Raw genomic sequence first — 13,588 nt, forward strand, 5'->3', positions numbered from 1 at the left:
AGTGGACCAAGGTTCTGCTGCATTTTCTGTCATAATTTTAGTAATAGAAACGTATGACTTGAATATTCTAATACCCTGACCAAAACTGCATTAAATGTCCCACTAAGGAGATTTTTAGAGCTTCCTAGGGCCCTGTGGATAGACATAATAAATCGTGCTGTAATTCAAGACCACACATATCAAGTGTCTGTGTAGGTATGTGGAGGGGGGGGGGGGTCTGGGACTACACTGTATGTTCACTTATAAAAATAAATGCATGTTCGTCTCTTAGGTATAGCCAAACGTCTCAAAACTCACGCGTGACCAATGATTATCCGCTCAGTTCAGGACCCAATATTTCCAGGGTTTCATTGACTTGGTATTGGGGTGACTGTTATGCGTACCATGTTTCTCTATGTCTTACTTCAGGGATTAAGTTAAATGAGAAAAGCCTTTTATTTATGGGCAACTTTCAGGAGCTGCTATATTTTGCTTTATGTGCCCTATTTGAAGGTTGCGCGTCGGGCTGGCAACTCGGCACCGTAAAAGTCAAATGCCAATCATTAGCATTAGCAGACCGGAGTTCCACTGTGGTGACCCCTAACCGGGAAAAGCTGAAAGAAAAGAAAGTTAATAAAGGTAGATACACGTACGCATATTCCCGAAGAATAAGACATCTATACAGTAATTGCAATGAATGCCATATTTAATTACTACAACATCAATACCCTGTCTCATAATAACAGGTCTGGGGGGACGCAGTTGAAGTAAGATCTGGGAAAATCACTGAAAATCAAATACACCTAAAGCTTGTTCAATTCATTTTATTCCCTCAAAAGGAGAAAATTATTTATCGCTGAGACCGTACCTCTGAACTGTACCTAAATATGAGGAACTTTCTTCAAATCTCAGCAATTTATATTTCATGCAGTTCCATGTTGAAAGGGTCTGTGAAACATTCATCGATTAAGATTTTTTAACTAATACCCATGTTAAGTAATAGCGAATCATACTAATTCATCTGCAGAACTTTTTTTGAGGGGGGGTAGTACCCCGGATGCCTAAGGTAAGAGCATTTGGGGTAATGCCGAGCAGTTGATGGTCATCTGGACTGGTACACGAAAGGACAGCAGGACTTCGTGTAAGCATTAATGAACAGTTTTAACCATACTGTCACCTTCTTAATTAAAGTTGTTAGTAAGTATTCTGCATTTTTGCACATTTGTTCCACACTGAGAGTGGCAATGTTTTGGATATAGAAAGAAGGCTGACAAAACATCGGCCTGCTCCCCTCTATTTTATTCCAGCTGAAGCACAAACCCAAATTAATCTGAAACAATTTGCCTGTGGTGTGAAAATATTGTAGGGGTGGGCAAACAATGCAAACCGTGAAAGCTTTAGTCGCTGAACGGAGGAGTTGGAATTAAAGACTAATTGAAAACCTCTACAATGTAGATGTAATGTTCAAGATAAAATACAAAAATGGTATCAAACTATATACATCACAGTCGTCTGTAATATTGACATTTTGCATTAAAATATCTCGTCAAGTTGTTTGATAACACCACAAGACGTGCACACAAAACACAAACACAACCCCGGTCAGCAGCTTGAGATTTGTTCTGTTGCACACCATACTCTAGTTTTTCATTCACTCCGTTTTAAAGTAGTACCGCGCAATATAGATGTCCTATACGTTTAATAAAATTAGTATGTAGTTAAATAAAAAATAAGTAGATAGAACGATATATATGGGTATATATATATATATATATATATATATATATATATATATATATATATATATATATATATATATATATATATATATATATATATATATATATATATATATATACATAGATATATAGCTAGACAGTCAACCAGAATGTCAACTGTCCTCGTTTTTATTTTTGATGTTTGCATTGTTTTTAGACAAAGAGAAGCGAGAGCTATCCTGTGCAAAAAACTGCAGTATCGGGACAGTCATCATTATGTATGTGTTGCCTGTTTCACAGGGGCTGTGTAACCATGTATCTAGACCTGGCTTTCCTGCCTTCCCTCAATAGTGCAAGAACAGTACAATTTTATTTATACAAGTAAGACACACACAATTGTATACACACTTTCCAAAATTACTGTAGAAATAACCGGGAAGCATTTAGTGCCGTAAGAAAACCGGACTTTGGCCAGTTCCACTGACCATTCTAGATTTCCGGATCCCACCTTCACCCACTTCACATACGAGCCCACCAGGCATTGTTTTATCAGCTGTTGTTTTGCGTGCAAAAGAGTCAGAAACCTCGAGTCTTTAAAACGATGAAATAGTCTGTCTGCCAAGGGAGTTAAGTGGTTTTGCTGGCGTGACAGATATCAGTGCAGCTGTCTCTGTCGGTAGTAACTCTCACTTGGTCCGCTAGAAGTGAGCAGAGGTCACTGCAACTGCTACATTTTGAATCATGCATTACATGCCAAGCGTTAATAACAACTAAACCCGTTTTATCAGGCTCTCTGTATAGGGTGCAGTTGCATGCTGCGCAGCTTTGAACCTAGTAGCTCCTGAAGTAAAGGAAGCTGCACCCACCAAGGTGGCCATCAATAAATACATGAGTGAATAATATCTTGCAGATGCATGCTATGCAACGCCTAACAAGATTCACTGGATAGTATTGATGCATGAAACACAGCGCAGTAGTAGATGTTGACATCTGTATTGACTGATCACTAGAGAATGCTTTCTCAACACTGCTGGCTGTCATTCAGGGATGTACTCAATGCTTCTCAGTAGTCCTGTCTCTAGAAATGCAAACACGGTGCTGTAAGCTTGGTTCTGCCACGATTTGAGGTCAGCAATGACTTGCTAGTAATACAGGAATGACCCGGCCTGATTTTGCAGGATAGCCAACGTTTTGTGCATTTACTTCCAAATAAAAATGAGAACATTTGTTTGCACCCATGTTTGCATTTTAATAGGAAACGAGGTTTATTTTTTCCATTATAGGCTGATGTAGCAAAACTGTCATTGTAAACTTTGATACTCAGGAGGGGGCACGGATGATGTGTGCACTTCTATGTGGTACAAAGTATCCAACCAAAAGTTTTATGAAACAATGTACACTTTAGGGGGTGGGAAATAACGGGTATCCCATACAGAAAAACTCATCATTGTCATCCATTAAACTTTAAATTGTCCCATCATTCACTCTTAAGATCAATGAAGTGAGTGGAGAAAATGTTGACTAAGTGGATACGTTGGTGGATTTCAAAAGTAAGGTTTTATTCTTGTATAAAATGTGAATGAAACCATTTGTTGTTAAAGGGTTGTACTTCTGCAAAACCAGGATCTTCTCTGTAACGCGAAACAGCGCTCAGATCAGAATGGCAGAATGGTAAAATACGTTTCCTAAGAATGCAGAGGAAGAAGAAGTGAAATGACTCACAAGTAGTTAGGTAACAAAACAGTAAAAACAAGTTTGGACATGAAACAGTGAAATGGAGCGCCGGTGAGAGCATGGGATGGAGATACTGACGTGGGACGTGTGAAAATACACAACAGTTAAAATGTAACAAGATCGAGTTCACCTTTTGTAACACCTAACAGTTAGTGTCACTTGTGTGTGTGAAAGTCTTTCACTTTGGGGCAATAAAAGTTGCAGTCCTTGTTAGCAAAATTTGTGAAGGCTTTTCTTAACCGTTATGTCCTGTAATAAAAACTCGAGTGTTTCCCAAATGCCTTTAATGGCAGGGGGCACTGTCTCCGTTCTGTGCTGTCGGTCATCCTTGTCCTAATCTTTTTATAGCCTGAATGAAACATAAACAAACGTGACCTGTTTGGGGCAAGCACTATCGGTAACATCTGGACACAGATGTCGACACTGTCTGCCCAATGGTATTTATGAAGTCTGAGAGCAGGCAACCGTGCTAATGTGTTACATTAGGGGCTCAGGTTTTCAGCCAGTCTGCAGGACTTTTCCAGAGTTTTTACAGCTGTAGCATCGCTTCTAAGCAAAGCTCTAAAACTGTTACTTGGAGAATCAGGGACAAAGCCAAAAATAGCCACGGAAGACACAAGCCACTTTTTAACTACTGGTACTGATCAATTAGATTAACTGGTATAATAAAAAGTGTTGCTTTCGTGTGCATTTTCTAAACACATAAATAAAAGCATGAGCTGTAATGACTGATATGTGTCTCAACTTTTCTCGATATTGCATAATGTCCCTGATTTTGTCTCTTATATGTTTTGTTTGCTCCCTGTAAAATGTGTGGTTTTCTGGAAAATCATTGAAAATTGCGATTTCAGTTTCCGACAAAACCTTTAAACCACTCATGCTAATGCAAAACCTGTTATTATAGCAACTTCTAAGTATATGAGACCTGTATATTTAAAATCTGTCCTCGATTTTGGGCTTTTGTACTTTTTTTGCTTTGTCCCTGATACGGTGACTGACACGGTCTGCAAAGTAATCATTTATGTTCTAATGTCCTGTTATAATACATTATATTTTGGGAGGTACAAATCCAAAAAACATGGACATTCATGCAAACCGGAAACAACCACTTCACATATAACTTACCCCCCTAATCCCACTTTCCCAATTACTATTATGGTAAAATATGCCTTCTGAGTTTATAGTTGTCAGTAAGATTTCGCCGTCTCTCATGTATGACATTCCTAAAGAACACAGGGCGTTTCACTCAGAGTAACTTCTCTGCTAAGTCCACTTAATGAGGACGGTGAAGAGGGGTGTACTTACAAGCTCTTAGTGCTACCCCCACCCCACCTAGCACTTAAAATGGACTCATCTCTTAAAATGCTGCCCCTAAGCATTTAATAAATGTAAGTAACATTTTCAGCTGTTCCCCCCTAAAAATATTAAAAATTTTTCTTTTTTTTTAGATTAGCAACATTGCATCTGTTGTTAAAGGCATTCAGTTAGACAGTTGTAGACATACTATGACCTGAAAATGCCATGTTGATATGATACTCAGAAAAAAAAATGTACTCAATAGAGTACAAAAAGTATGCCTGACTACATCCAGTTGCGATGGAGAAGAAATTTGCTTTGAAATGAAATTATTTTGCAATGTACACTGATTTTTCTGTACCTTTTTTCACTACACCATATTGTATGCCATGATTTGTTTATGGAGTTTGGTTACTGATTTGTTGAGTTAATTAGTTTGCATTTAACATAGATCTCAACGAATCAGAGACAAGTCTCAACAGTATCAGGGACAATCAGGAACACTTTAAAAATATTAGTACTATTAACTTGGGGCATTGACAGAATGAAGGAACATGAAGTAATCAGGAGCAGCCTTAGGTCAACTGGTGCCCTAGGCAAAAGGGCTCCAAGGCGCCCCCCACCACACCACCCGGTGCCCCCATCCTGGTCTACCTACACCAAATAAATACTGGAAAAGTGCCCCTACTAGAGCGGCGCCCTAGGCAGCCACCTAGTTGGCCTATGCCTAAGGCCAGCTATGGAAGTAATATATATTTTCTGAATTAAAACACGAGTCTGTAATTATTGTCATTATTTATTAAGTGCAACTCATTACATTTTCTCCTAAAGGCAACAATGTTAGGAAAGATTAAGAGGGGCAGAGCTAAAATCTGAGTCAGAATCAGGGACAATTGAGAGATATAAATAGTTAAACAGGCACTAATGTCTCTGCATTATAAGCTTTTGGTTAAAAACTGTAAAACCGTCTTTTTCAGTGGTAGCTGATTAATTGTAAGAAATTTGCAAAGAGTATTTGATTTACATACCTGTGTATGTATTATCCAAAACTTTACAACATTATGTAGTAAACATTCACACTTAATTTGGTTACAACCTCACCTTTTTTTCTTTGCTTTGTTTTCACTCAGATAACTTAATTACCTTATTTCTAATCTGTACACTTTGAACTTGATTTATAAAGAGTTCCCCCACCCCACTCCATGGTTATCACCTATTCTGGCATTACATGGGGCTAGATAAGTACTGGAACTTGTTAAAATTAATGACTGGCATAGCAGCTGTTCTTAGCAACCACAACAGCTAATCAATTAGCACAAGCCCCAGAATGGACTTATATTTTCATAGTTAATGGACAGTTTACTGTTACAGAATGAATAAATAAAAACAAATAATCATCTTATTAGAGTGCATTCATGCCAGTGTGGTGTCTAGCCCACTTTAAGTTCTGCGGTTATGTTCACTGCTGTCCTGCATGGTATCTACCAACTCCTTTTGTGTCACAGAAAAATAACATTAAGATGATTTTTGTACTGATGTGACAAGCAGTTAACTTGTTTTTATAGGCAGACAGAACTTCACTTCTAACAGGCATTCCACCGTCGGTAGTAAGGGCATGTCAGCATGTCTTCATCCACATCAAGTGCTCCTGAGGAAAACTGTAACCCACTGCCCCCTTAACACACACACAGTTAAGGCAGGCTGTGTCACACCACCAGTTTCAGATTTTAATTGCCAGAGAATTTTAAAGCACATAGTGCTTGATTTCTGCTTGTGAAGCATCCTGAAAATGAAGTCTTGTTTGGACTGCAGAATTAATCTAAAGTTTGCAGAAACTTGAACAAGGCCAGGTTGCCAGTATTTCTAGGATAGTTCCTAACCTTATGTATAATATGCCATAGTCATTATGAGGATGAACTGGTGACTGCAACCACATACAAAGTGTTGCCCATAGAAGTAAAATGCTTGAATTTTTGCAATATATGCATTCAAGTGATCTGGCTTACCTCTTTCTGTCACAGATAACACCTGCTCAGTTCTCCACTGTAGCTTAAAAAAAACATAACCTGGTAATATCATTGCTTCAGCGTTATGTTTTCAGTATGTAGTATTTTATGCTTTGCCAGTAAACAAGAGTTACCCAAAATCTTATTAAGAATTAACACAGAGTTCTTTGCATTCTAGCTAGGGTTACCATTTGTCCCTCTTTGGGCAGTTGAATCCTGCAAAAAAAAAAAAAAAAACAAACTAAAAAATGGTAAATGTCCTGAGATTGTAGGACAAAAAATAATTCAGAAGTTTTCTCTAATAGTTGCATAAACAGTTATTTTGTACTATTAGAGAAAACAGTTATTTTGCATCTGAAACACCTAAACATTGCATCTGATACAATGTTTAGGTGTTTCAGATACAAAATAACTGTTTTCTCTAATAGTTGCATAAATGGTTATTTTGTATCTGAAGCGCTTACACATTGTATGAAATAGCATAAGCAACTCATATGCTATAAGAATAAGCTTTCATTTTGTCAAAAAAGTGAAGTCCTGTCCTTTGCACTGGCTGTGGTATGTTTTGTTCTACAAATTTCATGTTTCTACAAAAAATGCCCCACTTTGGGCATTTGGAAAGGTGTCAACCCTAATTCTAGCACTGTGTATTCAAGATGGGAAATGATATCCTGGGCAGCTGCAGAAAAGGCCTTAACCTCACCATAATCATAGCTTTGAGGGGTATTTTCCTCCCCCTTTAAAGCAACATCCACACTTGAACAACTACAGGGCCTTCTTACAAAAAAAAAAAAATAAAATAAAATAAAATAAATAAATAAAGGAATGGAATCAAGGGCTGAAATAATTTCCATATCATACAGGCTACCGAGTGGTGATCTCTGCCTCATGTACATACCTGAACAGGCCCAAGCCTCTCAGATATTACTGCACATGTGCAAGAATAATGGTGGCAGAACCACCCATTCAAGAAATCTTAATCTTTTCTACAACATAAATAGAGCATGTTGGAGAGATAGAAATGTATCTCAGAGACTGCCATTTCTATGGAGTTGTCACCCTCTCCACATAAAACTATCCACTTCCCTTAATCTATTCAAATGTAATCTGGACAAAAGGATGGGAAATTACAAATTAACCCATGGTTAGCAGTCGTGTCCCTTATGGTTATGGGTAATATGTAAATGCTCTGCCCAACTCTGGATTATTCATATTTAAATTACAAGGCCTAAACATTTCATGGGAATACAGGGCTAGACTTTTAAAGATATTCATAGATCAGTAGCCTAGAAGCAGCTGAGTGGCCTAGTGGGCTAATGCACTATGCTGTAGTTGACAAGGTGCTGGGTTCAATACTTAGCAGGGGTGAACATTTTAAAACAGCTGATTTGGCATAGTGGTATGTTGCTCTGACTGTAGTGCACAGGGTCCTGGGTTCAAGACTTGGCAGTGAAATGCATGGTGGTAACATAACATTTCACCTCACTGGGCCTCTTCAAGACAAATCTTGAGGAGTAGATGGGAAATAGAAAATTCACACCAGGGATCACTCCAGGGGCTCTGTTTGACAGAGACACTAGGAACTAAGGTCGGGTGGCACGATGCCAGGATAATCATATGGGGTAGGCTTGCAAAGGCTCCAGGGCTATTAGCCTAGTACACATCTAAGTGCCTATGAACCTATAATAATGGTCCAAAACTTCTGTCAGAACCAGTTGAAGTGTTTTAATTTCATATTGCTTATTTGTTGAGCTGTCTCTCTGTCTCTGTCTATCTCTTACTCTGTCTCTCTCTGTCTCTGTTGGTCTGTCTGTCTCAGTCTGTCTGTCTTTCTATTTCTCTCTATCTCTCTGTCTCATTCCCTTTTGCTTCCTCTTTGTCTTCCACTCAATATGCCTCTCTCTCTGTCTGTCTGTCTCTGTCTCACTCTGTGTGTGTCTCTCTCTCTCTCTCTCTGTCTCTGTCTATCTCTCTCTTTGGCTAGACTCTTGTAAGCATTGTAACCTACCATGTAATTTTATAATACTCTGGCTCCTTTACATCACATACTATATGTAGGAAGGTTTACAATGACTGAGACTTTAACAAATGACAGGTGAGTATAGTCAAGTACTTACTGTCTGACATTTTTCTACCTACCATAACATATGCTCTTGTTTGGCCACTGTTTTTTTTTCAGTATATATTCAGGTAATATTTATTGTAAAACTGGTGGCCTTCTTTTATCACTGGCTTATTCAGTATATATATTCAGATAATCCTTACTCTGCAGCTAAATATGTTACATATGCATATATTTTTCAGTGCAGCCTATAAGGATGCATCATGTAAAGGACATAGTACTGTTTGCTGAATAGATAAATACATTTCACATATATACTAGAAAGAAAACTAAAAAAACAGAATCATTTACAAAATGCATTAGTATTTCTTTCTTTTTTAACACTTTTACTAAATTGTCACTTAAGACATGGGACAAACATACATTTATATAAAAGAAAACAAACCATGTTAAGACATTTTCAGTTGCAAACATTAATACATCACATACATGCTTATATACAATTATCATCAATTCAGCATTACAAAAGTTGCTCAATTCCTGCCGTCCCTTGAACCCCAGTCCTCCTCTAAAACATTATTCTGTATATATTGTTCTTAAAAAGTTCAGTTTTTTTGTCTAGTTTGCTCCTATCCTTTTCTAAGATCCTCATCCAATTCTTTTGTCTCTGTTAAAATATTCACTATTTCAAGTAAAGTTAGTTTAGATTTTTATTTCCATTTTCTAGTAATTGCTTTTTTGGAACCCACCAGAATTAAATTTAATAAGGCCTTACTACATCTAGACAGTTCAGATCCTGCTCCCAGCTCAGAAATAATTTCCTTAGTTACACCCATTTGCTCACCCAATATTTGTGATAGTGTACTCTGTAGGGAAGTTTTTGAAGTCTGCCAAGTCATTAAACTGTCAAAAATATGTTCTCAATCACCTCCTTCTTTCCCCTCAAACCTCCAACATTTGCCACCTACCTCAGGAACATTCTTTAGAGTCTGCTTGGAATATAAAATACCTATGCAAACACTTCCAAGTAAAAATATTAGATCTTCCAGACTTGGTTGCATATTTGGGAGCCATACATATGTCACCCTATTGTTTCCTTGTGAATTGTTTATCCAATCTCTCTTCTCGATTTTTTCTAACCTCCTCTTGTTGATTTCTATAGTTATCATGCAAAATTTTATATGTCCTACTAATTATCCCCTTTTTAACAGCAGTTTCTGTTCTAGATTCCAATAAAAACAGTACCAGAGCAGGTCTTTCACTTTCGTATCATGAGACAGCATTAGCAGGAAAAGCAGAAATCAACCAAGCTGAAGGTATGCAACACTGCAGCTTGAATCTATAGTTGTGGTTATTGTGACACAGATTTAAGTAAATGTCTGAAAGAGACAGGGAAGGTTGAATCCTTTATGCTAAAGAGATTATAGTTCTATAGCTCAGGACCATGAATAGGATAGCACTAATAGTACATGTGTAACTATATATAGTGGTTAGATAGACAGAATAAATAACAAATAAGATCTTTGGTCATACAGACCAAGGGCAAATGGGAAAAGCCACAGTATAGATGAAATGATAGATTGAAAGAGCTCTTGAAAGTCCAGGGGAGGGAGTAATCATAATCTTGCAAAGTAACAAGAGGATGCCCCCCAGGTTACCATTTAGACAGTACCTGTGGGTTAAATGAAGTTTGTCCAGTGTAAAACAATCATACCAATCAACTGTCCAGATTTTCACAGAATGTCCAGATTTTTGCTTCATATTTTAGGTCCATTCTTTATAAAATCTGTGGTTTTCAGGTAACTCATTGAGTACTGAAGTTGCTAAATTATTAGACATTTGAGTTTCAGACTTCATGTATTTCAGAAAATGCATGCTAATGCAAAACCTGTTATTCCAGCAACTTTATAATGTTATACAAGCAGTATTTATTTAAATCTGTCCCTCATTTTGGGCCTTTGTTTCCCCATTGTTTTTAGCTTTGTCTGGATTTCCTGCTTTAAAGGTTGAGAGATATGAAAGCAATAATTACAGATGGTGTCCCAAATAACGAGTGTGTGATGCCTGCTAAATAAACTGCATTGACCAGAATTTAAAGAAGATACCTTACACCCACTAAGACTTTCAAGGCTGTAAAAGATAAGCATTTCTGAAAATCACATTAAGTTTCTTCTTTGCTTGCTTTACCACATTCTTAATATGCAGATGACGTGTCATATAAGAATGAGCTACTTAAGAATTCATTATGTCAGTATCAAGAAAAAGTCCATGCAGAATGTTTACATAAATGCCGAGAGGTCTTAAGTTTGGTCTTCAGGAAAAATGGTGTGCTCTATGTTTTAATGACCAAGAATGTCACATTTTTATTTGCAGTCAGAAAGAGAGGAATACAGCACAGCAGATAAATGGGAAATCATTTGTTATGTGGAACAAAAGTAGTGCACAGTGTTGTCATGTAAACAGAGGAAAGGAGATCAGTAGTATAAAACAATCTGATGTTATTTATGAAAAGGATGAAACCAGTCAAAAACAGAACTTCTGAGCAATGTGAAAGAGTAAGAGGCAGAAGTGTGACATAGTAAAAGAACAATAGCTGTAATTTAAGCAGTCTATGACATAGTTACTAGCCAAAGTCAAGGCCTGAGATGATACATAAAATGTTGTGATCGCAAATAAAATAGTGTCTGATTCATTACCGATTTGAACCATTTGTGACATTTTTTAAGCATTACAGAACATTTCTTTACTTTTGGGTAAATGACCCACACTTGAACTTTGTTCTAGCTGTTATGGATGAAAAAAGGCAGGATAAAGCACTGTAGAGCCAGAATAATACAAAATATAACTTTGTGATGTGCCTTCACAGTTGTTATGTGCTAAAGGCAAGGACACCATCAATTAGTTTTGTGGTACTGCAAGCAAGCATGACATTAATTAAGAGAGTGAACCATTTGTTGTATTCACACAGCTGCTGCTGAGTTGATAATTACTACTGACATCATCCAAAGAACAGAAAAATATAACTGTACATATATGTCTTTATCTATATCGATTGCTATATCTACCTATGGATATATATATATATATATATATATATATATATATATATATATATATATATATGCCATCACTATATACACAGTTATACAAATATAGATATATAATACATATCTATGTATATTGTATATCTATATCTACATATATTATGTAATGATAACTTAGCTCTGTATATTTCCAGATAGATTGAAAAGCAGTCTCTCAGAACACAGGTTCCAGCAATGAAAAAAAAAACATTGGTAACCTCCAAACTCTGGATCCCACCCAGTTTGGGTTTGTGAAAGGCAGATCATGCTTCCTGAACCTGATTGACTTCTTTGAGGCAGTCACCAAAGCCATAGATGAGGGTAAGGTGGTTCACACAGCCTATCTTGACCTCGCCAAGGCTTTCAACACCATCCCCTATTCTGGAATTATAGCTAAACTCACTAAACTATGTATAAATCCCTACGTCACATGATGGGTTGCCAACTGGCTCACTGACAGAACCCACACTGTAAAAGTTGTAGATTCCAAGTCTGACCTCAAACCAGTGACAAGTGGAGTACCACAGGGTTCAGTCCTGGGACCTTTCCTGTTTGGTATCTACTTCTCTGAAGTACAGGCTAACACAGAAGGCCTCTGGCTAATGAACTTCACAGATGACTGCAAACTAGGAGCCATAGTTAAGTCCCCAAATGATGTGGACATCCTACAGAAGGGCCTCGCTGAGACAGATGCCTGGTGTCAGAGCCATGGACTCAAGCTCAATGCCAAAAAGTGCAGTGTCATCCCCTTTGGCAAAAACTCTATACCCATGAACTACCACATAGGCAGCAATCTACTTAACACCGAATGTGTGATAAGAGACATTGGGTCCCAGGTGGACAGTAGTCTCTCCTTTGATAGTCACATTGCCACAGTAGTCAGGAAGTCCTTCGACGTGGCACACCTCATCATAAAAGCGTTCTCATCCAGGAAAAAAGAGGTCATTGTTCCCCTCTACTCGATACTCATTAGACCCATTATAGAGTACAACTCCCCTTTTGGAATGTTACTCACAAGACATCTGCAGCAGATGGAAGGGCCACAGAAGTACCTCACAAAGAGGATTACTGGCCTCAAGCAAATGCCCTACACTGACCGTCTCAAAAAACTCCAGCTTTACTCCGTAGCATATCACCTACTCCGAGGTGATCTCTGTCTAACATATAAAGCTATGTCAAACCCAGAGCTGTTGGACATGCTACACCTAAAGAAATTCCAATCCCTCCAAGCTACATGCTCTAGGGACCTAAACCTTGTCACCATAATAAACAGGTCATGCTGTAGGGAAAGATTCCTGTCCCAGAGACTTCCCATACTCTGGAACAGGCTACCCATCTATGTCAAGCAAAGTTCTTAATTAGCACTCTTCAAGAAAAATCTTGATGAGTGGATGGGAAATAGGAAATACACCCCGCGGTGGTGGAGCTGCGGTAGCATTGTCGCCTCACAGTAAAACGTTGTCCTGTTCGATTCTCAGCTAGAGTGTCTTCTGTGTGGAGACATACGTGAATGGGCGTACCTTCATTGAAGGTTGTGCGTCAGGGCCGGCAACTCGGCACGTAAAAATCTACTGCCAATCGTTAGTGGACCGGAGTTCCGCTGTGGCGACCCCTAACCGGGAAAAGCTGAAAGACACAACAACAACCCCAGGGATCACTTCTGTGTCTCTGTTCGACAGTGGCACAGGAAAATAACTTTCTTGGGTGGCG

At 38.1% G+C, this 13,588-nt stretch overlaps 1 protein-coding gene across 1 annotated transcript in view; it reads left to right on the forward strand.

Annotated features, from left to right (window-relative positions):
* Window positions 1-13,588, forward strand: part of RSPO3 (R-spondin 3) — a 399,309-nt gene that overhangs the window by 1,503 nt on the left and 384,218 nt on the right. The gene's annotated exons all lie outside the window — the stretch shown is intronic.

This window comes from Protopterus annectens, chromosome 1.part0 (genome assembly GCF_019279795.1).
Source record: "Protopterus annectens isolate FY-2018-M chromosome 1.part0, PAN1.0, whole genome shotgun sequence".
NCBI classification, from domain to species: domain Eukaryota; kingdom Metazoa; phylum Chordata; order Ceratodontiformes; family Protopteridae; genus Protopterus; species Protopterus annectens.